Below are 25,354 nucleotides of genomic sequence, written 5' to 3' on the forward strand. Positions count from 1 at the left end.
GGGTAAAATGTCATCTATACTATATGCATATATGGCAGGTGGGGTTATAAGTTTTAGCGTAAAGCAAATTTTTCTCCTACAACAAGAGTGGGCTAAAAGCAAAATGTTACTACATTGTTTGGTTGTTAACGAGATGGTTCTGCCAACCAGTTCTCGTACCCGAGTTGTCAATAATTACCCTCATCAAATATATTTAATGGTGTTGAGAAATCCAGATAACTTCAGTTCCTTTGGTTCAAGTTGTCCATAACCGTGGACACGGCTAATCGATTAGGTTTGAGTACTCTGGAGAGTTTTGCACACGTTCCCCACAAGATTTGATCGCCTCCGTGTATGTCCTCGCACTTCAGGGTGTTTGAAGACCGGATGATCAAAACATGGTCTTTCAACGGGTCCCTCTGAATCCCTGTCGGTGCCCATCCATTCCTACCGTTCTTCTACATCTGCTAGCACCGCCTGTCCAGAGTCGCCGCGTTGTCCAACCAAGCCAGAGCCCATAATGACTTGTGGCTGTGCAGGTAAGCCTTGGGTCTTGAAAATATCCGTCCGTCTCTTTGAGCCTGGGTGAAGCTTTCCGCAGGATGTCATGGCCGTCCCCAGCATCCCGGGCATCCACAAATAATAACAAGGAACTAAGATATAAATCTAACTAAGATAAAATAAAGTATTTTTCACAAAACTTTTTGAAAGTATTCCCAAACGGGATTTGAAACAGTGCAGAAACCAATTGCAAGTTACTAAGGAACTAGAATTGATTTCATGAAAACAAATAAAAATAAAGTAAAAACTTGTTGCAAAACTACTGTTTAACTAACAGAAACAAAACATAATATTTATGAAATAATAAAGAAATATTTTAAAAACGATTATAGAAAAGGAATTAGCCGAAATCCTAAAAGAGGTGAAACAGAAATTGTTTCACAAGAAACTGTGAATTAAAATACTCAAAAATTAAAAGCTATTTTTAAACTCCTGGAATAAGCAAAACAAGGTTTAAACTAAATCTGATCTAATTCAAATTTGCAAATTTGAAACATAGACAAATTATATGTTTTTAACAACTACAGGAAATTTGTGAGCTACTGGAAAAAGAATCAACATCATTGGACTTATGGATCAAAAGTTATGGGCCAAAAAAGATTGGAACTTTTTTGTTTTTGGAATTAAACAGAAAAAAAACTAACTAATGAACGGCCACGTGGCGATCTCTGGTTGGTTAGACCTGTGCGCTGCGGTGCTAAACTAACAAACGTCCGCACATTAGGAGAAAACTGTTTGGCTAACTAATTAAATAAAACAACCGCCGGTTCTTTTTAGAAAACCGAAGGGGTAAGTACCTATGTAATCTACACCGTAGATCCTGATCTAAGGAATGAAACTACATAAAAACAAAAAAGAAACATGAGGGGGATGGAGCCTTACCGTGGCTGGAGTTGCTCCCGTGCTGGAGCCTTCTCCGGCGAGGGTGGGGGTACTCCGGCGGGGGGTGGGGAAGGGGTGGGGTGGCGAGGCTCCAGGGGGGGAGGCGAGGTGGAGGTTGAGACCTGCAGGGGGCCGACGGGAGGAAAAGCTCGTGGCTTCCTGGTCGCTGCTTCCAGGGCGGAGGCGAGGTGGAGAGTTCCTGGCGATGGGGAGGTGTGCAGCGAGGTGGAGGGGTGGTGGAGGAGGGCCGAAGTGGTGGAGGAGGCTCGGTAGGGAGGGGTGCAGCGAGGTGGGGAGGGCTGCAGGGGCGATGTGGACGTGCACGGCGAGCTCTCTGGTGACCGACGGGGTGATGGTGGCGCACGAGCTAGAGGCGAGGAGAGTGGATGGTTTCAACGGGAATGGAACGAGGAGTTCATGGGGGTTCTTATAGAGGCGACGGGAGGCGCTGGGAGGGAAGGTACTTCGTGAATCCCGGAGGTGGAGATCCTCTGTCCATGGAAGGCAAGTTCCTGTGACGTGAAGAAGAGAATAGAGGAAGAAGATGATCTCTGTTGGTTCAGAATAGGAAAGTCTTGATGGGCCACATGGAGTTTCCTAATAAAAACGATTCCTTTCCTATTTTTATAACTAGGAAACTAAAACGATAAAAAGGAAATCAAATCAATTCGGAATAAAGAGTTTCTATATACTAAAATTATGAGAAAAATAAAATATAAATGATGGGCATTTTTGCACGGCAAAAATAAAAACTTCAGAAAAAATTATTTTCACAAAATTGCCTAAAAGATTTATTTTCTTTTGCAAATAATTTTCAAATGACCCTCTAAGTTTGAGGGTTCAAATAACTTTCAAAATGCCCGTGGGTTTGAGGGTCATGTTCCTCCTCTCTAGAATGTATTTCCCGGCATTTCTTGCACGAAGAAAACAAATGGAAATGCAAAAGAATTCAATGCAAATATCTCCGTTCAAATTCTTTATAGTTGAAGAAGTCATGTCATCTTCTCTCTTTGCTTTTAAAAGATTGAATTTGAATTCACCGGAGAAGGGGAAAGTCATTTTATTCCCTCTCATTCAAAAGTTTTTGAAAAGTTTCAAATTTCACACAAGTTTGAATCACTCAGGCAAGCAAACAAACAATCAATCTAATAATTATATTAACATTCCAAAATTTATAATTTTGGGATGTTACACAACAATGATGATATATGATGAAGTGAATGAGAGTGGAAAAGTTGGTATGAACTCTATCTATTTTGTTTTTGTAAATATGACTAGCTTGTCGTCCCCGATTCAGCTTTGTTGTGAGAGAACCATGTTTGCAGTGACAACTTAGAGATCCTAGTTTCTGATGCCATGCTTAGTTAGCTGAGAGTTTATAATGGTTTGTCTTGAATGCCAACATAGATTTTAAGATGGCTATGATGTAGTATGATAGGATGGTATTCTCCTTTGAATGTTTCAAGTGCCTTGACTTGGCGCATGTTCATGCATGTAGTTGAAACAAAATCAACATAGCCTCTATGATGTTCGTGTTCATGGTGATTTATATCCTGTTCATGCTTGCATTCAATGTTAGTCAAACTCATTGCATCTTGATGACTATTGTCACTCTCTAGTTGGTCGCTTCCCAGTCTTTTTGCTAGCCTTCACTTGTACTAAGCGGAATACTGCTTGTGCATCCACTTCCATAAACCCAAAAGTTTTTCCATGAGAGTCCACCATACCTACCTATTTGCGGTATTTACCTGCCGTTCCAAGTAAATTTGCATGTGTCATTCTCTAAACCTTCAAGAAATAATATGTTTTGCATGCCCGAACCGCTCATGTGGTGACAGGGGGCTATTGGTATCTTCCATGCTAGGAGTGTTATCCTAAACATGTGTTTATTCACTCTCATGCACGAGAAAGGTGCCGGTAATTGGAATGCCCAGTTCCACGCTGAAATCAAAAACATAACTGTAAAACAAGACTCCCCCTGGATTGATGTTAGTATGGACGGTAGCCGAGGATTCGGCTAGCCGTGGAGTGTGATTGATTGGTGGTGGGGGAGTTAAAACTTTACTTTTCTGTTTGGGAACCGCCTATAGCATGAGTAGCATGGAAGATATTGAGAAATCTTGGTCATTGCGTTGACAATGAAAGCATGCCACCCAAAATTATTGTCTCTCTTTTCAAAGCTTGAGCTCTGGCACCTCTACAAATCAATCCTTCCCTCGGCGAAGGGCCTGTCTATTTATTTTCCTGTCGAGTCATCCTCCTATTTTATAAGCACCAATTAGAGAGCACCTGTGTCATTTTTATGCTTTGCTTTTGATTGATATTGAGTATGACTATGACTGGATCTTCGTTGCTATGAATTACAATGTTTAGTCAGCCCTTGATCTTTGAAAGTGCTCTGCATTTATGTTTTGCGGTCTTAGAAAGAGCTAGTGAGATACCACCTATTCATATTGCTTCATACTTGTTTTGATTGAAATGTTGGTATTTGAAACTGATTATTATTTGCTCGTTAGCTGATTATGCGATTGATATTAGTTTACCGTGAGAACTTCGTGTCACTTGCTTATGTGGTTAACTTGTTATGGATCCTCCAACATGCGGTTATGGTTGTGTCTATTTGCATAGAAGTTATATTGTTATGGATCCTCCAACATGCGGTGCCTGCTTTGGATATTTTGCTAGCCAAAATTTCGTACTAAGTAGAAATACTACTTGTGCATCCAAAAACACTTAAACCCAATTTATTTCCATGAGTGTACACCGTACCTACCTAGAGATTGAATAATATCCTTCAAGTAAGTTGTCATTGGTGCACAAAGCAATAAAAATTGCTCTTAAATATGTTTGATCTTTTATTGTAAGGGAAATAAGCGATGTACAAACTTGTGATGGCAAAGTAATAAAAGCAACAGACTAAATAATAAAGGATGCTATCAGAAGAGGCAATATAACATGAAGTTCTTTTGCATTAAGAGATTGCACATCCAAAAATAAAAAGCGACGACAACATGTGCTTCCCTCTGCGAAGGGCCTATCTTTAACTTTTCAGTATTTACTTTTATGCAAGAGTCAATAATATGCATTCTCATTTCAACCTCAATTATTCTGTAGTTGGAAAGCATCATGTGGTGGGGAAATATCTAGGCACATACGACCAGTCTAATATATTTGATCATGATTAATTTTTGTTGACAATTATCTCTATGATAAATGAGTTGGGAGGAAAAATATTAAGCCCATATCTTTCTCTGTGTTCGATGGATGCCATTCGTTCTAAGAATACACTTTGAGTACTAGCAATCATGCAAGACTATATAACGATTGAGTTTGTGGAGCTCTTACTTAGACTTTGTTGAGAATAAGTTGAATTGCAATTGTTTGGTGACTGTGAACATAGGTTATTAAGTTTCAAGAGAATTAATAATTTGAACCTTAGCATGTGAATTGGTTGCTACTTTAACATGAGAAGTTTTATGAGAAAGAATTTCTGCTATGATGCTAGGAAAAGTGATTGAAATTAACATTGATCAAACTTATACACTTTGCTAGCTTTCACACTTCATAAATTATTTCTTGTATCAATAACCTACTCAAGGACGAGTATCAATTAAGCTTGGGGATGCTGATACGACTCCAACATATCGATAATTTACGAAGTATTCATGCCATATTGACCTACGTTTACAATACTTTTATAGGGTTTTGATGCACTTTACATGATTTATTTAGAATTAACCCGGACTGACACTGTTTTGAGCAGAACTACCATGGTGTTGTTTTTGTGCAGAAAATGAAAGTTCTCGGAATCGCCCGAAACTTTTTGACAATTTTTTAGAAGAAAAGAGACCCCCGAACCTTTGTGGGAGGGCGAGAAGAGCCACGAGGAGGGAACCACCCACCACGGCGTGCAGAGGGGCCCTGTGGTGCCCTGGTGTCTTGTGCTCACTGATACGTCTCCAACGTATCTATAATTTTTGATGGTTCCATGCTATTATCTTGTCAACTTTGGATGTTTTATATGCATGAATATGCTATTTTATATCTTTTTTGGGACTAACCTATTAACTCAGTGCCAAGTGCCAGTTTCTGTTTTTTCCGTGTTTTTGACCCTTTTTCACACGCAGTCCAAATGGAATAAAACTTTCACGATGATTTTTTTGGAACAAAAGAGACCCCCGAAGCTTTGGAAGAAGGCCGGAAGAGCCACGAGGGAGTCACAAGCCCAGGAGGCGCCCCCACCCGCCTAGGCTGCACCTACCAGGCTTGTGACCTCCTCGTGGGCCCAACCCACGCAATTCCACCGCCATAAATTCCTATAAATACAGAAACCCCCAAAAAGAAACCTAGATCGGGAGTTCCGCCGCCGTAAGCCTCTATAGCCACCAAAAACCAATCTGGAGCCTGTTCCGGCACCCTGACGGAGGGGGAATCCATCTTCGGTGGCCATCTTCATCATCCCGGCGATCTCCATGACGAGGAGGGAGTAGTTCTCCCTCGGTGCTGAGGGTATGTACCAGTAGCTATGTGTTTGATATCTCTCTATCGTGTTCTTGAGATGTCATGATCTCGATGTACCGGGGCTTTGCTACTATAGTTGGATCCTATTATGTTCTTCCCCCTCTCCCTTCTTGTAATGAATTGAGTTTTCCCTTTGGAGTTATTCTATCGGATTGAGTCTTTAAGAACACTTGATGTATGTCTTGCACGTGTCTATCTGTGGTGACAATGGGATATTCATGTGAGTACTTGATGTATGTTTTGGTGATCAACTTGCGAGTTTCGTGACATCGGGAACCTATGCATATGGGTTGGCACACGTTTTGACTCTCCGGTAGAAACTTCGGGGCACTCTTTGAAGTTCTATGGGTTGGTTGAATAGATGATTCTGAGATTGTGTGATGCATATCGTATAATCATGCCCACGGATACTTGAGGTGACAATGGAGTATCAAGGTGACATTAGGGTCTTGATTGATATGTGTCTTAAGGTGTTATTCTAGTACGAACTCTATGATGGATCGAACGGAAAGAATAGCTTCGTGTTATTTTACTACGGACTCTTGAATAGATCGACCAGAAAAATAACTTTGTGGTGGTTTCGTACCCGACAATAATCTCTTCGTTTTTTCTCCGCTATTAGTGACTTTGGAGTGACTCTTTTTTGCATGTTGAGGGCTAGTTATATGATCCAATTATGTTATCATTGTTGAGGGAACTTCACTAGTGAAAGTATGAACCCTAGGCCTTGTTTCCAAGCATTGCAGTACCGTTCATGCTCACTTTTACTACTAGTTACCTTTTTGTTTTTGTAATTTCAGATTACAAAAACCTATATCTACCATCCATATTGCACGTGTATCACCATCTGTTCGCCGAACAAGTGCACCTATACAATTTACCATTGGATTGGGTGTGTTGGGGACACAAGAGACTCTTTGTTATTTGGTTGCAGGGTTGCTTGAGAGAGACCATCTTCATCCTACGCTTCCCACGGATTGATAAACCTTAGGTCACCCACTTGATGGAAAATTGCTACTGTCGTACAAACCTCTGCACTTGGAGGCACAACAACGTCTACAAGGAGAAGGTTGCGTAGTAGACATCAAACTCTTTTCTGACACCGTTGCCGGGGAGGTTAGCGCTTGAAGGTATATCTTTAGATCTTGCAATCAAATCTTTTAGTTTCTTGTTTTATCACTAGTTTAGTCTATAAAAGAAAACTACAAAAAATGGAATTGAGGTTGCCTCATATGCTTCATCTTTTCAATGTCTTTCGTGAAAATGATGGAAAAGAAAATTGTGCTCAAGTGCTAGAAGAAGAATTACATAGTATCCTTGGCATAAAATATGTGAAGGATGATCATGATTGCAATATTGTTAGTATGAATACTTTGAATACCCATGATGCTAATGATATGCAAAGCCACAAGCTTGGGGATGCTATGTTTGATGATGATGATCTTTTCAGTTCCCCCACTTTGAATGATCAAAATTATTATGATGAAAGCATGCCCCCTATCTATGATGATTATTGTGATGATACTTATGCTATAAAGAAGAGGGATGATAAAACTTGTCATAATCTTGAGTATCCTTTCAATGAACATCACTCTTTTAATGTGGAAACTTCACTAGTGAAAGTATGAACCCTAGGCCTTGTTTCCAAGCATTGCAATACGATTCGTGCTCACTTTTATTACTAGTTACCTAGCTGTTTTTGTAATTTCAGATTACAAAAACCTATATCTACCATCCATATTGCACTTGTATCACCATCTCTTCGCCGAACTAGTGCACCTATACAATTTACCATTGTATTGGGTGTGTTGGGGACACAAGAGACTCTTTGTTATTCGGTTGCAGGGTTCCTTGAGAGAGACCATCTTCATCCTACGCCTCCCACGGACTGATAAACCTTAGGTCACCCACTTGAGGGAAAATTGCTACTCTCCTACAAACCTGTGCACTTGGAGGCCCAACAACGTCTACAAGGAGAAGGTTGGGTAGTAGACATCACTCACCTCATGTCTCATCTTCGCGTGAAACCAATGCCAAAAATTCCAATAAATATAGGAACCATCAGAAATAACCCAAGAGGAGAAGTTCCGCCACCGCAAGGCCTTTGTATCAACAAAAAACCAATCTGGAGAGAAAATAGTACCCTGCCGGAGAGGGTAGATCATCTCCGGTGGCCATCTTCATCATCCTCACGGAGGCCATGACAAGGAGGGAGTAGTCGCCCTCGAGCGTGATTGTTTGTACTTGTAGATATTTATTTAATCTCTCTCTCTCTCGTGTTCTTGAGATGGCACGATCTTGATGTATCATGAGCTTTGTTAATATAGTTGGATCATATGGTGTTTTCCCCTCTCTATCTTGTTGTGATGAATTGAGTTTTCCCTTTGGGTTTTCCTATCGGATTGAATACTTACATGGATTTGAGAATACTTGATGTATGTCTTGCTATGAATACTCGTGGTGACAATGGGGTATCATATTGATTCACTTGATGTGTGTTTTGGCACTCAACTTGCGGATTCCCGAGGTGACATTGGTGTAATCTATGCATAGGAGTTGATGCACGTTCTTGTCCTACTTTGTCGCTAGAAATCTTGGGGCACTCTTTGAGGTTCTTTGTGTCAGATTCAGTATTATGGATCTAAAATTGTTTGATGCATATCCTATAATTAACTTATGGATACTTGTGGTAACATTGGAGTATCGAGGTGACATTAGAGTTGGTTGATGCATATCATAAGGTGTTATTTTAGTACAAACTCTTGAATAGATCGATCGGAAAGGATAACTTGGTATTATCTTAGTACGAACTCTTGGATAGATTGGTCGGAAAGGATAGCTTTCAGGTGGTTTCGTACTCTACAAATAATTACTTCTTATGTTCTCCGCTAGATAAGAACTTTGGAGTGATTCTTCATTGCACGTTGAGGGATGGTTATGTGATCCAATTATATTGCCATTGTTGAGAAATTGCACTAGCGAAGGTACGGACCGTAGGCCTTGTTTTCAAGCATCGCAACAATGTTTTGATCGCTGTTTACCACTTGCTACCTTGCTGTTTTTTTGTTAGCATCACAAAAAACCATATCTACTATCATTACTATACTTTTATCACCATCTCTTCGCTGAACTAGTGCACCTATACAATTTTCGATTGTATTGGGTGTGTTGGGGACACAAGAGATTTCTTGTATTTGATTGTACGGTTGTTTGAGAGAGACCATGTTCAACCTACACCTCGCATGGATTGATAAACCTTTGGTAATCCACTTGAGGGAAAATTGCTACTGTCCTACAAAACTCTACGCTTGCAGGCCCAACATAGTCTACAAGAATAAAGTTGCGTAGTAGACATCACCTATATATACCCCTCCACCTCCACTCATTCGTAGAGGAAGCACTCAGAGCACACTTACACTTGCGAGATCCATTTTTATGAGATAGATCCACCTACTCATGTGTTGAGATCAAGAGATTTCAATCCAATCATTTGAAACTTGATCTCCAGCCTCCCCAAGTTGCTTTCCAAAAAATCAATCTCTCCTACCCATGCCAAATCTGTGAGAGAGTGATTGAGTGTTGCGAAGACTATCTTTTGAAGCACAAGAGAAAGGAGTTCATCGTTCTACCACATCTATAACCTTTTGGAGGGTGGTGCCTCCTAGATTGGTTAGGTGTCTCTTGGGAGCCTCCTACTTCGTGTTGTGGAGTTGAACCAGGAAGTTTGTACGGGCAAGGAGATCGCCTACTTCATGAAGATCTACCGTGAGTGATGCTAGTCCTCCGTGAACGTAAGCTATGCTGCAATAGACAAGGCCGCTTCTTCATGGACCCCTTGTGGGTGGAGCCCTCCGTGGACTCTCACGACCGTTATCCTCGTGGCTTAAAGTCTCCACTAACGTGGACATACGATAGCACCACCTATGGGAACCGCACCAAAAATCACCGTGTCAACCTTTTGCGTGTGATCTTCCTACCTTACCCTCTACATTATATTTGCATGTCTTTCCTTTATGCTTCTATACTCTTCGATATGCATGTGAAGGGTGAACTTGACTAGTAATAATTGCTAAAACTAGCCCGCAAATAAAATTGGGAAAAGGCAAAGTTTTTATCTTGTCAAGTAGTCTAATCACCCCCCTCACTACAGGAATCACCTTCTTTGCCGTCTGCCATCACAGACGGCAAAGACAAATACCCGAACGGCAAAGACCGTACCACAGACGGCAAAGATTGTCACGGCCGGCAAATTTTCTGCGTCAGCCTACGACGGCATAGGACATTCTTTGCCGTCTGCCCCCCCGAAGCGGACGGCAAAGCTCTTTGCCGTCAGCTTCCCTGAGGAGCAGTCGACAAAGAGCTTGAGACGGCAGCCGAGAGGCGTTGCCTCCGTTAGGGGTTAACGGAGGCTCTTTGCCGTCTGCCTGCTCGTCAATCTTTGCCGTCTGCCCTATTGCATATCTTTGCCGTCTGCCGTGTCCTCCCCTCCCCCTCTCTCCACTCCTGCCCCTCCTCTGTGCCCTCTTCTTTGCCGTCTGCTCCCCAGCAGGCAGACGGCAAAGAGCCTATATGGCCAGCTGCTACTGCCCAGGAAGCACAGCTGGGTGCCATGTGGCACCTTTGCCGTCTGCTGGCTAATGGCAAAGGCCTTTGCCATCAGCCAGCAGACGGCAAAGAGCCCATATTGTCACTGTTTTGTTTATTTTATGTTATTTCACTGCAATAATATATATTATTCATAGCACATATATGATATATAGTTCACAACACATATATGATATACATATAAAGTTCACCAATGTCATTTGTTCATCAATGGACATCCATATATCGAAAGAAACCAACATATACAAAGTTTCATCCATATATATATACATATAGTTCCACATATATTGTTCATCAACACATTGTTCATCAACACATACAAAGAACCAACACATTGTTCATCAACTCAAATAAAAAAGGAAACTAAAGCACTCCAACGCCAGCTTCCATGCATGTAGTACATCCAATCTGCAAAATGGGAATAAGAAAGTAAGTACAAGAAGAACAACAACATATATGACAAATAAGCTAAATTGAAGAAGAAAGAGAAGAAGCAATAAGAGAACAAGGAGAAGAAAAACAAGAAGGAGGAGGAGGAGGAGGAGGAGGGGAAGGGTAAGGAGAAGGAGAAGGAGGAGGAGAAGAAGAAAAAAGAAGAGAAGAATAAGGAGGAGAAGAAGGAGAGAAGAAGAAGGAGAAGAAGGAGGGCTCCTTCTCCTTCTCCTTCTTCTTCTCCTCCTTCCTTCTCCTTCTTCTCTTCTTCTCCTCCTCCTTCTTCTTCTTCTCCTCCTCCTCCTTCTTCTTCTCCTTCTCCTTCTATTCTTCTTATCTTCTTCCTCTTCTTCTTCCTTCTCCTTCTTTTTGAGCTAAATATTCCAATTATGTCATTTTAGAGGAAAAGAAGCTAAGTATATAATATTCATGAGCTAACCAAGGTTCTTATGCCATTTTGAGCTTATTACGGTATTTTGGAGCTAAATGGGCTAACTATGTCATTGTTGGGTTAATTAAAGCAAGGATAATATGAAAGAGGAGAAGAAAGAGGAGGAGGAGGATAAGAAGAAGAAATCAAGAAGAAGGAGGAGGAGGAGGAGAAGGAGGAGGAGGAGAAGGATAGAAGGTCCTTGGCCTTCTCCTCCTCCTCCTCCTCCCCCTCCCTTCTCCTCCTCCTCCTCCTCCTCCTCCTCCTCCTTCTCCTTATTCTCTTCTTCTTCATCTCTTATTCTTCTTTCTTTTCATTTTGAGCTTATTATGGTAGAAGAAGAAGAAGAAAGAGGAGGAGAAGAAGAAGAAAGAGGAGGAAGAGGAGAAGAAGAAGAAATCAAGAAGAAGGAGGAGGAGGAGAAGGCGGCCAGGGGCCTTCTCCTCCTCCTCCTCCTCCTCCTTCTTCTCTTCTTCTTCATCTCTTCTTCTTCTTTCTTTTAATTTTGAGCTTATTATGGTAGAAGAAGAAGAAGAAATCAAGAAGAAGAAGAAAGAGGAGGAAGAGGAGAAGAAGCAGAAAGAGGAGGAAGAGGAGAAGAAGAAAGAGGAGGAGGAGAAAGAGGAGGAGAAGAAGAAGAAGAAAGAGGAGGAGGAGAAGAAGAAGAAAGAGGAGGAGGAGGAGAAAGAGGAGGAAGAGAATAAGAAGAAAGAGGAGGAGAAGAAAGAGGAGGAAGAGAAGAAGAAGAAAGAGGAGGAGGAGGAGAAGAAGAAGAAAGAGGAGGAAGAGGAGAATAAGAAGAAATCAAGAAGAAGAAGGAGGAGGAGGAGGAGGAGAAGGATAGGCCTTCTCCTCCTCCTCCTCCTCCCTTCTCCTCCTCCTCCTCCTCCTCCTCCTTCTTCTCTTCTTCTTCATCTCTTCTTCTTCTTTCTTTTCATTTTGAGCTTATTATGGTAGAAGAAGAAGAAGAAATCAAGAAGAAGAAGAAAGAGGAGGAAGAGGAGAAGAAGAAGAAAGAGGAGGAAGAGGAGAAGAAGAAAGAGGAGGAGGAGAAAGAGGAGGAGAAGAAGAAGAAGAAAGAGGAGGAGGAGAAGAAGAAGAAAGAGGAGGAGGAGGAGAAAGAGGAGGAAGAGAAGAAGAAGAAAGAGGAGGAGAAGAAAGAGGAGGAAGAGAAGAAGAAGAAAGAGGAGGAGGAGGAGAAAGAGGAGGAGGAGAAGAAGAAGAAAGAGGAGGAAGAGGAGAAGAAGAAGAAATCAAGAAGAAGAAGGAGGAGGAGGAGGAGGAGGAGAAGGATAGGCCTTCTCCTCCTCCTCCTTCTCCTCCTCCTCCTCCCTTCTCCTCCTCCTCCTCCTCCTCCTCCTCCTCCTCCTTCTCTTCTTCTTCATATCTTCTTCTTCTTTCTTTTCATTTTGCCTATTTCTTCTCCTCTTCTCCTCTTGTTGGAGCTAAATTACCTAATTATGTCTTTTTTGAGCTAAATTGGCTAATTATCTCATTTTAGAGGAAAACAAGCTAAGTTTGGAGGAGAAACTTACCGTAGTGGTCATCAAGGAGGAGAAACACCACGGTTGCTCGCGCCGGCTTCGTCTGGAGACGGTTTCCCTGGAGAAGGCTCTGGACCCGCGCCCACCATCTTTCAACACCTGCCATGATAAAGATTAAAAGAAATTAGTACAACATAAAAAAATTGAATGACTGACATGAATAATAATATGTACATGAATAGTAAATATTAAAATATATATAATTTAAGTTTTGAATCTTACAAACTAATAATCATCATCAATAAATGCATCATCATCATCACTATCATGCATGTCTTCATGAATGACGTGCTCATCGGGTTCAACGGCATGAAGTTGTGAAAGGCCTTCCTTTAATCGTTGAAGCATTGACAGGTCATCCGCATCAGTAACCTCTACGAGTTCCAGGTCTTCTGGTTCCGGCTCAGGGCTGGAGTCGGATTCATTGTCGCTGTCTACTTCCATGTTCTTGGATGAAGCACGGCGGTTCTTGAAACGTTTCTTGGAAAGACGTGCTTCTTGGAAGAATTCTCCATCATATGTGTCTGGGTTAATGTGAGGTTCATAATCCTGTTCATTTGGGAGAGGTGGTCTGACATGTGGCGGCACTTCATAAACAACATACCAACCTTCCAGATTCTTATCCGTTTGGCATGCCCACGGTAGGTAGAAAACTTGGGTCGCCTATTGAGCCGTAATATAGACATCGGGAACATCTAAATGGGTGTTTGGATTGATTTCGACTAGTCCTATATGTTCATGAGTCCTTCTAGTCTCCTTCGGCTGGAACCAATAACATTTGAAGACTACGACGTTCGGTGGGTTTTCACCATAGAATTGAAGTTCATAAATTGCTTCAACTCTTCCATAATACTCGATAACACCTTCGCCGATAGCAGAGACACCACAATTTGTAGATTTCCGGTCGGGCATAGATAGCTCTTTGCCAAAGGTACGAAAGAGATACCCGTTGATGTTGTATTTCTCAAATGAACGGACCTTATAGTCAAAACCATTAGCGACTTGTCTCAATTCGGCGTCCATAGACTCTGAATTAGCCTACAAGTTTAATACGAAACGGTTGTTGCATTAGCCGCAAGTTAGACCAAGAATGAAATGGTCCATTATTGATAATTACCGTTTGTTTGAACCAAGAGATGAAACCGGGATAGCCGCCTCCTGTCTTTGACAGAAGCTCATACTCTTCGACGGAATCATTTTCGATCACCGCTCCATCCGAGAATTTGACGACGTAACAGCTGTTTGAAATATCCGGGAATAAGAGCAGTTCAAATGAATTAGAAGTTACGGGAAAATGTGTCGAGAACTCACTCGATGTACGGCCGCACTTCTGTTAGGTTGTTGAAGATATACAAAGAAATGTTCCGCCATTCTTCGATATCCAACGTTATTGGTTTCGAAGCACCGGCTGGTGCGAGCTTCCCTTTGAATAGGCTGAGGTTGGACCCACCTTTTTTAGGGTCTCCATCATTGTGCCGAGGCTTCGGATTATGCAAATGATGATTTTTGGCTTCGTAGTGTGCTGTCACAAAGTTTGCCACCTCCTCAGTAATGAATGCCTCAGCCATCGATGCTTCAATTCTACGCTTATTTTTACATTTAGCTCGAAGGGTCTTGTGCATCCTCTCAGTTGCATAGCACCAACGATCTTGCACCGGCCCACCCAATCTTGCCTCGGTCGGTAGATGTAAAATCAAATGCTGCATTAGATTAAAGAAGCCCGGTGGAAAGATCTTCTCTAACTTGCACAACAACTCCGGTGCAAACTCCTCCATGTCTTCTACCACGCCAGGAGACAATTCTTTCGCACAAAGAACACCGAAGAAATAGCTCAGCTCCGCCAGTACTAGCCATTCATCCTCAGGAATAAAGCCACGTAACATCACCGGCATTACCCGCTCTAGCCATATGTGCCAATCATGACTCTTGAGACCAAAGATTTTTAATTTTTCAAGACTCGCTCCCCTCTTTAGATTCGCTGCATACCCATCGGGGAACATCAAGTGCATTTTGACCCACAAGATAATTTCCCTCATAGCTGGCCTTCCAAGATTGAACCAGGACTTTGGCTTCGACCACTTCTGCTTTCCTTTGCCTTCTCGCATGTTTTGTAACGGTCTATGACATAGTGTCTCTTGATCGACTCTAGCCTTAATATTATCCTTTGTCTTCCCATCTATGTCAAACAATGTACCAAAAATAGCCTCTCCGATATTCTTTTCAGTGTGCATCATGTCGATATTGTGTGGAAGAAGGAGGTCTTTGAAGTACGGCAGATCCCAGAAGCATGGCTTGTGAGTCCAGGCGTGTTTTGAATTATACCCCTTGAAATACCCTGGACGCTCTGGATCAGGCTCGAGGGCGTTTAACTGATCCAGGATCTGTTGGCCTGTGAACGCATGTGGTGCCAAGTTTTTGACAACTTTACCTTTGGTAAAGTTCTTCTTGTCTTTTCTGAAGTGATGGTCAGGATCGAGGAACTGTCTATGCAAGTCAAAGCAAGAATACTTCTGACCCTCCTTCAACCAATGAAACTGAAGAGCTGCCTTGCATTGGGGGCACGGGAACCTTCCATGCACACACCATCCAGAGAATAGCGCATACGCTGGCAAGTCATGCATAGAGTACATGTACCACACATGCATTTTGAAGTTTTCTTTTCTAGCGGAATCGTATGTCTTGACCCCATTTTCCCAAGCTTCTTCCAATTCATCCTTAAGCGGTTGCAGGTACACATTCATATTCTTCCCCGGATAATTGGGCCCTGGAATTATCAACGTCAGAAATATGTTCTTTCTTTGCATAATCTGCCCGGGGGGGGGGGGAGATTCAGTGGAATGACAAATACAGGCCAACAACTGTATTGGCTTGCCGTCATGCCGAAGGGATTAAAACCATCCGTGGCGGCGCAGACTCGAGGATTTCTTGGATCTGCCGCTTTATCCTGATGCAATCCATCGAAATGTTTCCACGCTTCCCCATCCGATGTGTGTACCATCATCTTATTCCCATCCGCATCTAGTTCGGTTCTTTTGCCCAATTTGTGCCATGTCATCTGTCTGGCTGTCTCTTCGACCATGAAAAGACGTTGAAGTCTTGGTACGATTGGCATATACCGAAGAACACTAACTGCAATTTTGGTCTGCCTCTTCTCACCCATACCGTTGTCTACCACAAGATACCTGCAAGACTCGCAATTGGGACAATAGTCCAAGTGTGCATACTCCTTCCTAAATAAGACACATCCTTTCTCACATGCATCTATCTTCTCATAGGGCATCTTAAGTACACGAAGTATTTTGTCCGACTGGTACAGGTTTGCAGGCATGACATGGCCTTTGGGTAGGAAACGTCCAAATAGTGTCATCATCGCGTCGTAGCATTCTCTTCCCAAGTTGAACTGAGCCTTCAGAGCCTTTACTTGTGCAATTGCATCCAGCTGACAGAGCTCGGTGTGCTCATGGAGAGGACGTTTTGAAGACTCCAACATTTCATAAAAGGCCTTTGCAGATTCCTCCATCTCATCTTCCGAATCCCGAGCATCATCAAAGTCTTGCACCATGTCTTCGATCCCAGTACCATGCTCGTCCGTGCGACGACGGACCACCTCAGCTCTTGTGCGTTGTATAGACTCACCATGAAATGTCCACAATGTATAATTAGGCTTAAAACCCCTCCTCTGCAGGTGTTTAATCATTACAGCCTCTGTCGTCTTTTTATAGTTGTCGCATCCAGGACAGGGGCAATAGTTTCTTTCCTCGCCATTTGCGAATGCGGCTTTCACAAATTCCTTTGTTTTTAAAAACCATTCTTTCGTCATCTCTTTCTGACTAGGGTGACCGGTATACATCCACGCACGATCACTCATCTTGCGTAGCTACTAAAGAGAGAAGAAATATATTTATATATAATTCATCATCTATATTCATCGGTTAATCAGGTTCGCCATTTTTATTACGTCCAGGCAACCTACACGCTAATAGGTAAAGATAGGTCCTAATCCCACCCGAGTATGTGTAGACTGGGTTCGTTTTCCCATGCTCTGCTCCGGATCCAACGCAAAATTTCGGCAGCACCTCCCCGCTGTTCTCCTGATACACGTCTCCGCAATAAACAGAGAGGATGTGCATCCGGAGAACAACAGGGAGGCACTGACGAAATTCCGCATCGGATCCAGAGCACAGGATACGGGAAAACGAACCCAGTCTACACATACTCAGGCTGTCCATGGATAATGTTGGACAATTCGAAAGGATGGCGGTTATAAATATGCAAAGACATGCATATTTATAGATGTCGCCCTTTCGAATGGGAGACGCATACTGGTCACGCATACTCATGATTGAAGAAACCTATAGCTAGCAACTTTCATCGGCACGAAGACCGGGACAGAGCAAATTAAGGGGGTAGGAGGAGAAGTCATTTGTGCTCACCAACAAACGCAAGGGCGGAGCTCGTCCAATGCACGTGGAGGTCGTCGAACAACTGCACATTGAAATTCACCCGATCAACACAAATATGATGTTTTTATAATTAACATAACTATATGACCTAACTCATAACTATGTGGGTCAGTGTCATCGGGGGTCGAAGGTCACTGGCGTCGGGGATTGGGGTCTTTTCGGTCAACAAGAGGCCGAAGAGGTGTCGGGGCTCGGGGGTTGGGGGTCAGTGGCGTCGGGGGTCGGGGTAGGGGGTCGGGGGTCGAGGGTGAGTGTTCTCGGGGGTCGGGGGTCGGGGGTCGAGGGTCAGTGGCGTCGGGCGTCGGGGGTCAGTGGCGTCGGGGGTCGGGGTAGGGGGTCGGGGGTCGAGGGTGAGTGTTGTCGGGGGTCGGGGGTCAAGGTTACCTATAAAACTTTCTAGGTTACCTATAAAACTTTCTAGGTTACCTATAAAACTTTCTAGGTTACCTATAAAACTTTCCAGGTTACCTATACTACTTTATGAAACTTTCCAGGTTCCATAAAAAAATATTTCATGCCGGGGTGTCGTCGAGATGTCGTGTCGGGGCGTCGTGTCGGGGTTTCGGGGCATTGTGTCGGGTGTCAGGGGTGTCGTCGAGATGTCGTGTCGGGGCGTCGTGTCGGGGTTTTGGGGCATCGTGACGGGTGTCAGGGGTGTCGTCGAGATGTCGTGTCAGTGCGACAACTACTATTGCGAGCTGTTGTGATATCCTCAACGTTGTGGCTAGTGCAAGCATAGGCGGCGACCGGAGGGCTCTACACGGTCAACTACAAACCTAACAACTAACCTAACACACAGTAGGTAATTAACAACTAACCTAACAACTAACCTAGCTCGAGGGGTAATACCACTAACAACTAACCTAATTACCACTAACAACTAACAAGTAACCTAACTAACCTAATTACCAGTACGTAACCACTAACAACTAACCTAACTAACCTAACTAACAATAGGTAATTAACAACTAACCTAACTAACCTAATTAATGAATTAAACGAAAAAAGGAAAATAGGACTCACCGAGGAGGAGGAGGGCCGCAGGAGGGGGGGGGGCAGGGCGGCGGTGGGGTGTGTAGGTGGGGAGGTGGGGGGGGAGGCGGCGGCGGTGCGGCCGCGGCGGCGGTGGGGCGGCGGCGGCGCTGGGGGCGCAGGGAGGAGGAGGAGGCCCGCAGGTGGGGGTCGCAGGGCGGCGGTGGGGAGGTGGGGGGGAGGCGGCGGCGCTGGGGCGGCGGCGGCGCTGGGGGCGCAGGGAGGAGGAGGAGGCCCGCAGGGGGGGGCGCAGGGCGTGCGTGGGAGAGAGAGAGCGCGTGGGAGAGAGAGAGAGTGCGTGGGAGAGAGAGAGAGAGCGCGTGGGAGAGAGAGAGAGTGCGTGGGAGAGAGGAGAGAGGTAGGCGCGCGGCGCCGTTAACTTTTCGGGGGTCCATCTCCTTTGCCGTCTGCCACTGATCCCCTTTGCCGTCTGCCACGGACGGCAAAGCTACTGAGGCAGACGGCAAAGGGGTGGGTGGGGCCGGGGTGGGATGGGGAGAGAGGAGGGGTGGGTGGGACAGCTTTGCCGTCGGCCATCCCTACCTTTGCCATCTGTCAGCAGACGGCAAAGAGGTGGCTGATGGCAAATATTTATTTTGCCATCAGCCTCCTCTTTACCGTCTGTTTTTTGCCAACACACGGTAAAGAGGTTCTTCACCGTCTGCTGGCTGACGGCAAAGATTTGGCGGACGACAAATATAGGAATTCCAGTAGTGCCTCTAGACATACTTCAGATCCTACAAGTGGTATCAGAGCTTTGGTCTACATTGCATTGGTTTCACAATCTAGGAGAGTATGGCGTCTCGTGAGGGAAATTATCACCGTAGAGGTCCATATTCTAATGGTACAAACTTTGCTAGTCGGAAGCATAAGATGAAAATGCATATTCTTGATCATAATCCCGCCGTTTGGGCTATTGTTCGTGTTGGTGTGTAAGGTGATTTCTTCGGAGAAGGAAAAGAACCGGATCGTGATCCTGTTCAACTGCTTGTGCCCCGAAGAATTCGACAAAATCAGCCGCCTTTTGAATGCAAAGGAAATTTGGGATACTTTGATTGGTATGCACAAAGGTACCGATTCTCTCAGGGAATCCAAGTTGGATGTGCTTCAAAGTGAGCTTGAGAAGTTCAAGATGAAGGATGGTGAAGGAGTCGCTGAGATGTACTCTCTACTAGCTCTCATCACAAGTGAGATTGCTAGCTTAGGAAGATACGACACCATGCACATAAATCCAAATGATGCCAAACTACAAGGATCTCAAGCCAACTGAAGTCATTGGAAGGATAGTTGCCCATGAAATGTATCTCAAGGACAAAGATGATTTGCACAACAAGTCAAGCGGTGCTTACAAAGCTTCAAGTGATACTCCGCTACTTCAAATGACAAACTTGTTACCAATGAAGAGAGCAGCCTCATGGTTAGAAAATTAATCAAGTTCTACAAGAGTAGATGTGAAGAGAAAATCTCAAGCTCAAGATATGATGAGAACCGTTCGTCTAGTCATAACGGAAACTGCTACAATTTTGGAAAGCCCGAACACTATTCCAATCAGTGCCAACCCCCCACAAATGGAGATAATATTCACCTAGAATACGAAGCTCAAGAGATGAGTGACCTCGCAGAGAGAGAGAAGGAGTAGAGATGATCGTTATGAGCGAGGACACTCTTGGAGAGGAAAGGAATCGGAGAAGAAGGACAAGTACACCAAGAGCATCTCAAGAAGAATACATCAAGCTCATGTTGGTGAATGGGCTTCCGGCTCCGAGTCCCACAACCAATCCGAGAGAAGCTATCCCTCCAACTCCGACTATAGTCAAGATGAAGGTGTTGCCGGTCTTGCACTTGTTTCATCCAACTCCTACAACTTATTTGATTCACCAAATGAAGGAATTTGAAACTGCTTCATGGAAAAAGGCCCCAAGTTATCACACCCCGAGTACTTTCACTTTGATAGTGATGACGATGACTTGTTAGGAGAATATGGTGATGCCTCTTGAGCTTGCGTTGGTTTTTTCCTTGAAGAGGAAAGGGTGATGCAACACAGGAGTAGTAAGTATTTCCCTCAGTTTGAGAACCAAGGTATCAATCCAGTAGGAGAATCACGCCAAGTGTCCAGACTACCTGCGCAAACACAAATGAGCTTGCACCCAATGCTATAAAGGGGTTGTCAATCCCTTCAAGATTTATTGCAAAGTGAGATCTGAAGGCGGAAAGTGCAACGAAGTAAAAGTGTAAGGATGAAAATATGGTGTGAAGTAGACCCGGGGGCCATAGTGTTCACTAGAGGCTTGTCTCAAAATAGCAAATAATACGGTGGGTGAACAAATTACTGTCGAGCAATTGATAGAACCGCGAAAGTCATGACGATATCTAAGGCAATGATCATACATATAGGCATCACGTCCGAGACAAGTAGACATATAGGCAATGAACCGCGAAAGTAGTGTATTGAGTTCATGACGAACAGAGTAACGCCTTAAGCAAGATGACATGATGTAGAGGGATAAACTCAAACCAATGATGTAAACCCCATCTTTTTACCCTTGATGGCAACAACATGATGCGTGCCTCGCTACCCCTTGTGTCACTGGGTGAGGTCACCGCATGGTATGAACCCAAAACCAAGCACTTCTCCCATTGCAAGAATCATAGATCAAGTTGGCCAAACAAAACCCACAACTCGAAGAGAATTACAAGGATATGAAATCATGCATATAAGAGATCAGAAGAAACTCAAATAAGATTCATAGATAATTTGATCATAAATCCACAATTCATCAGATCTCGACAAACACACCGCAAAGGAAGATTACATCGGATAGATCTCCATGAAGATCATGGAGAACTTTGTATTGAAGATCTAAGAGAGAGAAGAAGCCATCTAGCTACTAGCTATGGACCCGAAGGTCTATGGTGAACTACTCACGCATCATCGGAGAGGTCATGGTGTTGATGAAGAAGCCCTCCGTACCTGAATCCCCCCTCCGGCTGGGCACCAGAAAGTGCCCCAGATGGGATCTTGCGGAGACAGAAGCTTGCGGCGGCGTAAAAGTATTTTTGTGGATCTCTCGCACAGTTTTGGATTTTCCTGAATTTATAGGTGGAAGAGGTAGGGCAGACGAGCCACAGGGGGCCCACAAGCCTGCTAGGCACAGGCCCCCTGGCCGCGCCTAGGGGGCTTGTGGGGTCCCCTGGTGGCCTGTGCCTTGGTTATCAAGTCCCGTGCGTATCTTCTGTTCCGGAAAAAATTCTTTTCGTAAGTTTTATTCCGTTTGGACACCGTTTAAAATCCTCCTCTGAAGAGGGTCAAAAACACGGAAAAAACAGGAACTGGCACTTGGCACTGAGTTAATATGTTAGTCCCAAAAAAGATATAAAAGGCATACAAAACATCCAAAGTTTGACAAGATAATAGCATGGAACCATCAAAAATTATAGATACGTTGGAGACGTATCATATGGCTTGCTCCGTGATAATACTAGTGATAACATTGAAAATGAACCTAAAAATAATCATGATAGTCAAGAAAAGTCGTATGATGATGATAAGAAAGAGATTGAACGACCAACTAAAGAATTAAACACTCTTAAGTTAGCTCATGAAACTACTCTAGAAGATCATAGAGAGCTTGCAAGAACTCATGAGAAGCCACGCTTCGAGAGGCCAAATTTAGAGCAAGAGCATGAGTTTCTAAAAGCAACCAATGATGATCTTCTAAAGATGAGTTCTTCTTATCTAGCCACATTATTACTCTTGTCTACCTTTGTTCCACAAGTTCAACCAAATAACACTAGTAACAAAGGCAACAAAGTTTCTTCATCTAGTAACAACATTGGTAAAGTTAGATCAAATAATGTTGTTGCTAGTAGCTCTCTTGATTCCACTAAAGATTATCTTAGCCAAGTTACACTTGAACAAGAAAATGATTTATTGAAAGGGATTATAGAGAGATGTGTCTCCAAGAATCTTGCCGTAAGTAAGCAATTCGAGGAAATTCAGTGCAAGCAAGGAGGACATCGGAAGAAGCAAGGTGTTGGCTACTTCAATGCCAATGGAGTTGAATGGGAAGAAGGTCCATATCCCATCCCAAAGTTTGTTCCTCAAGAGGAGAAGTATGATCCTACTCTCCCCAAGGGAACAAGCTCTCAAGATGACCTTCCTCCACAAGACCACAATGGCAAGGGCAAGCTTCAAGAGGAGATTGACTCATTTGAGGAAGAACCCCATTCCAAGGTCGAGTGGATTCCCAAGTCACTACCAGCTCTACTTCATTTGGTGCTACCACAAATCCAAGGATCCCCATCAAGTTGATATGGATCCCCAAGGGGAAGAACAAGAAAGTTCTTGAGGTGTGACTCCACCAATGAAATTCACTCTTATTCATTTTCGCAAGAATTATGATAGAGGCGAAGTTGTCCCTGCCTTTCGATGAGATCGTGGGTATCGTTTTGGTAGAGTCGACTTTGATGATCCAACTACGAACGTGTGAGGACGTCGGGCCTTAGCAATCACTAAACCAACTCCGAGAGGTTATTAAGCACGCCGGAGCACGATCAAGCTGACCACGAAGGTCTGTTTCCTGCACGCCAACGAAGAACAAGCAAGAAACTAAGATGCAATCAAGATATTGTGGATATAAGAGGAAAGCTTTATTGATGAAGGTGGGGTTCTGTGATGCCTTCGTCTGGTCGTAGAACACAAACGAAGAACGCGAAGTTGTAGCTATGGCGAACTTGTAATCTAAACAAAACCCAAGTCTTAATGGTGCCCTAAGGGCTGTATATATGAGGGAAGAGAGAGGGAATTTCGTGACCCTTGGAGGAGGAGTCCGAAAACAGCCCTAAATTCGGTTTCCCCACCCATACAGACTCTAAAAATAGCATATATTATGGTATTTCTAAATTATATGGGTCTGGCCCAAAAATAAGGTGGCGCAACACCTATAATAGCCTATGGACGAAATTTATAAAGTGGCGTCTTTAATATTTCATCCAAAGCCTTCATGCTCTCCTTATGTCGGCTTTAGAGTGTGAAAATCATCAGTGGAAGCTCCATTGTTCTCTCCCGCGTGCACACCTTCTTATCCATGCTTGATCCCGCTCCAACGGATATCCTTATTGTCCATGCTAGGTCCTTCATTCATGAGCACAACAAAAGCATCTAACTTAGGCAGCATCATATGTTCATGAACATTTGAAGTATTCCCAAGAAACGAAAGTACCTGGTAGTTCAATTGGCGTGCACGAGCTCTAGTAACTGGTCCAGTATGTATAGCACCTGGGGCTGTGGGTGTAAGAATGGTGTTGATGTCCTTATCATCCTCCCCTTCTTGAACTGAAGTCGTCCTCGACGGAAGCTCATCTTCCTCACCCAAATATGGCTTCAAATCTACAATGTTAAAAGTGGGACTAACCCCAAAATTCGCACGCAACTCAAGTCTATATGCATTATCATTTATTTTCTCTAACACTTTGAAAGGACCATCAGCACGCGGCATTAGTTTTGACTTGCGCAAATCAAGAAACCTATCCTTATGCATATGCAACCAAACAAGATCTCTAGGTGCAAAGGCAACATGTTTTCTACCCTTATCTCCAGCAAGTTTATATTTAGCATTCCTGCGCTCAATGTTTTCCTTAGTTAACTCATGCATCTTTACTATCAAATCAGCTCATTCTTTAGCATCAAAATTAACCTTCTCCGAAGATGGAAGAGGCAACAAATCAATAGGTGCACGAGGTAGGAAACCATACACAACTTCAAAAGGACACATCTTTGTAGTAGAATGCAGCGAATGATTATAAGCAAATTCAATATGAGGCAAGCATTCTTCCCACAGTCTTAGATTCTTCTTCAAAACAGCCCTAAGCATAGTAGACAAAGATCTATTGACTACTTCAGTTTGTCCATCAGTTTGGGGGTGACAAGTAGTACTAAAAAGCAATTTTGTCCCCAACTTAGCCCATAAACATTGCCAAAAATGGCTAAGAAATTTAGCATCACAATATGAAACAATCATATTTGGCACACCATGCAAGCGAATAATTTCACGAAAGAACAAATCAGCCACATTACCGGCATCATCACTTTTATGACATGGTATAAAGTGTGCCATTTTTGAAAATCTGTCCACGACAACAAATATGCTATCCCTCCCCTTCTTTGTTTGAGGTAAACCTAAAACAAAGTCCATAGATATATCCTCCGAAGGAACACTAGGTACCGGCAAAGGCATATATAATCCATGAGGATTGAGTCGTGACTTAGCTTTTTGACATGTTGTGCAGCGAGCAACAAAACGCTCAACATCCCGTCGCATCTTTGGCCAAAATAAATGTATAGCAAGTACGTCCTCCATCTTCTTTATGCCAAAGTGTCCCAGCAATCCTCCTCCATGTGCCTCCTTTAACAACAAAAGACGAATGAAGCTAGCTGGAATGCATAACTTGTTAGCACGAAACACAAATCCATTATTAATGATGAACTTGTTCCATGTTCTCCCTTCTTTACAATTCTCCAACACATCTTTGAAATCAACATCATGCACATATTGATCTTTGATGGTCTTCAAACCAAATATTTTAAAGTCAAGTTGTGAAAGCATAGTATAACGACGAGACAAAGCATCAGCAATAACATTTTCTTTACCCTTCGTGTTTTAATGACGTACGGGAAAGTCTCAATGAATTCAACCCATTTAGCATGTCTATGGTTCAGTTTTGCTTGACTTTTAATATGTTTCAAAGATTCATGATCGAAATGCATGACAAATTCTTTGGGCCATAAATAATGTTGCCATGTTTCCAAAGTCCGAACAAGAGCATATAATCCCTTATCATAAGTAGAATAATTCAGACTAGGCCCACTTATTTTTTCAGAAAAGTATGCAATAGGTCTACCATCT

This window comes from Hordeum vulgare, chromosome 7H (assembly GCF_904849725.1).
Source record: "Hordeum vulgare subsp. vulgare chromosome 7H, MorexV3_pseudomolecules_assembly, whole genome shotgun sequence".
Taxonomy (NCBI): domain Eukaryota; kingdom Viridiplantae; phylum Streptophyta; class Magnoliopsida; order Poales; family Poaceae; genus Hordeum; species Hordeum vulgare.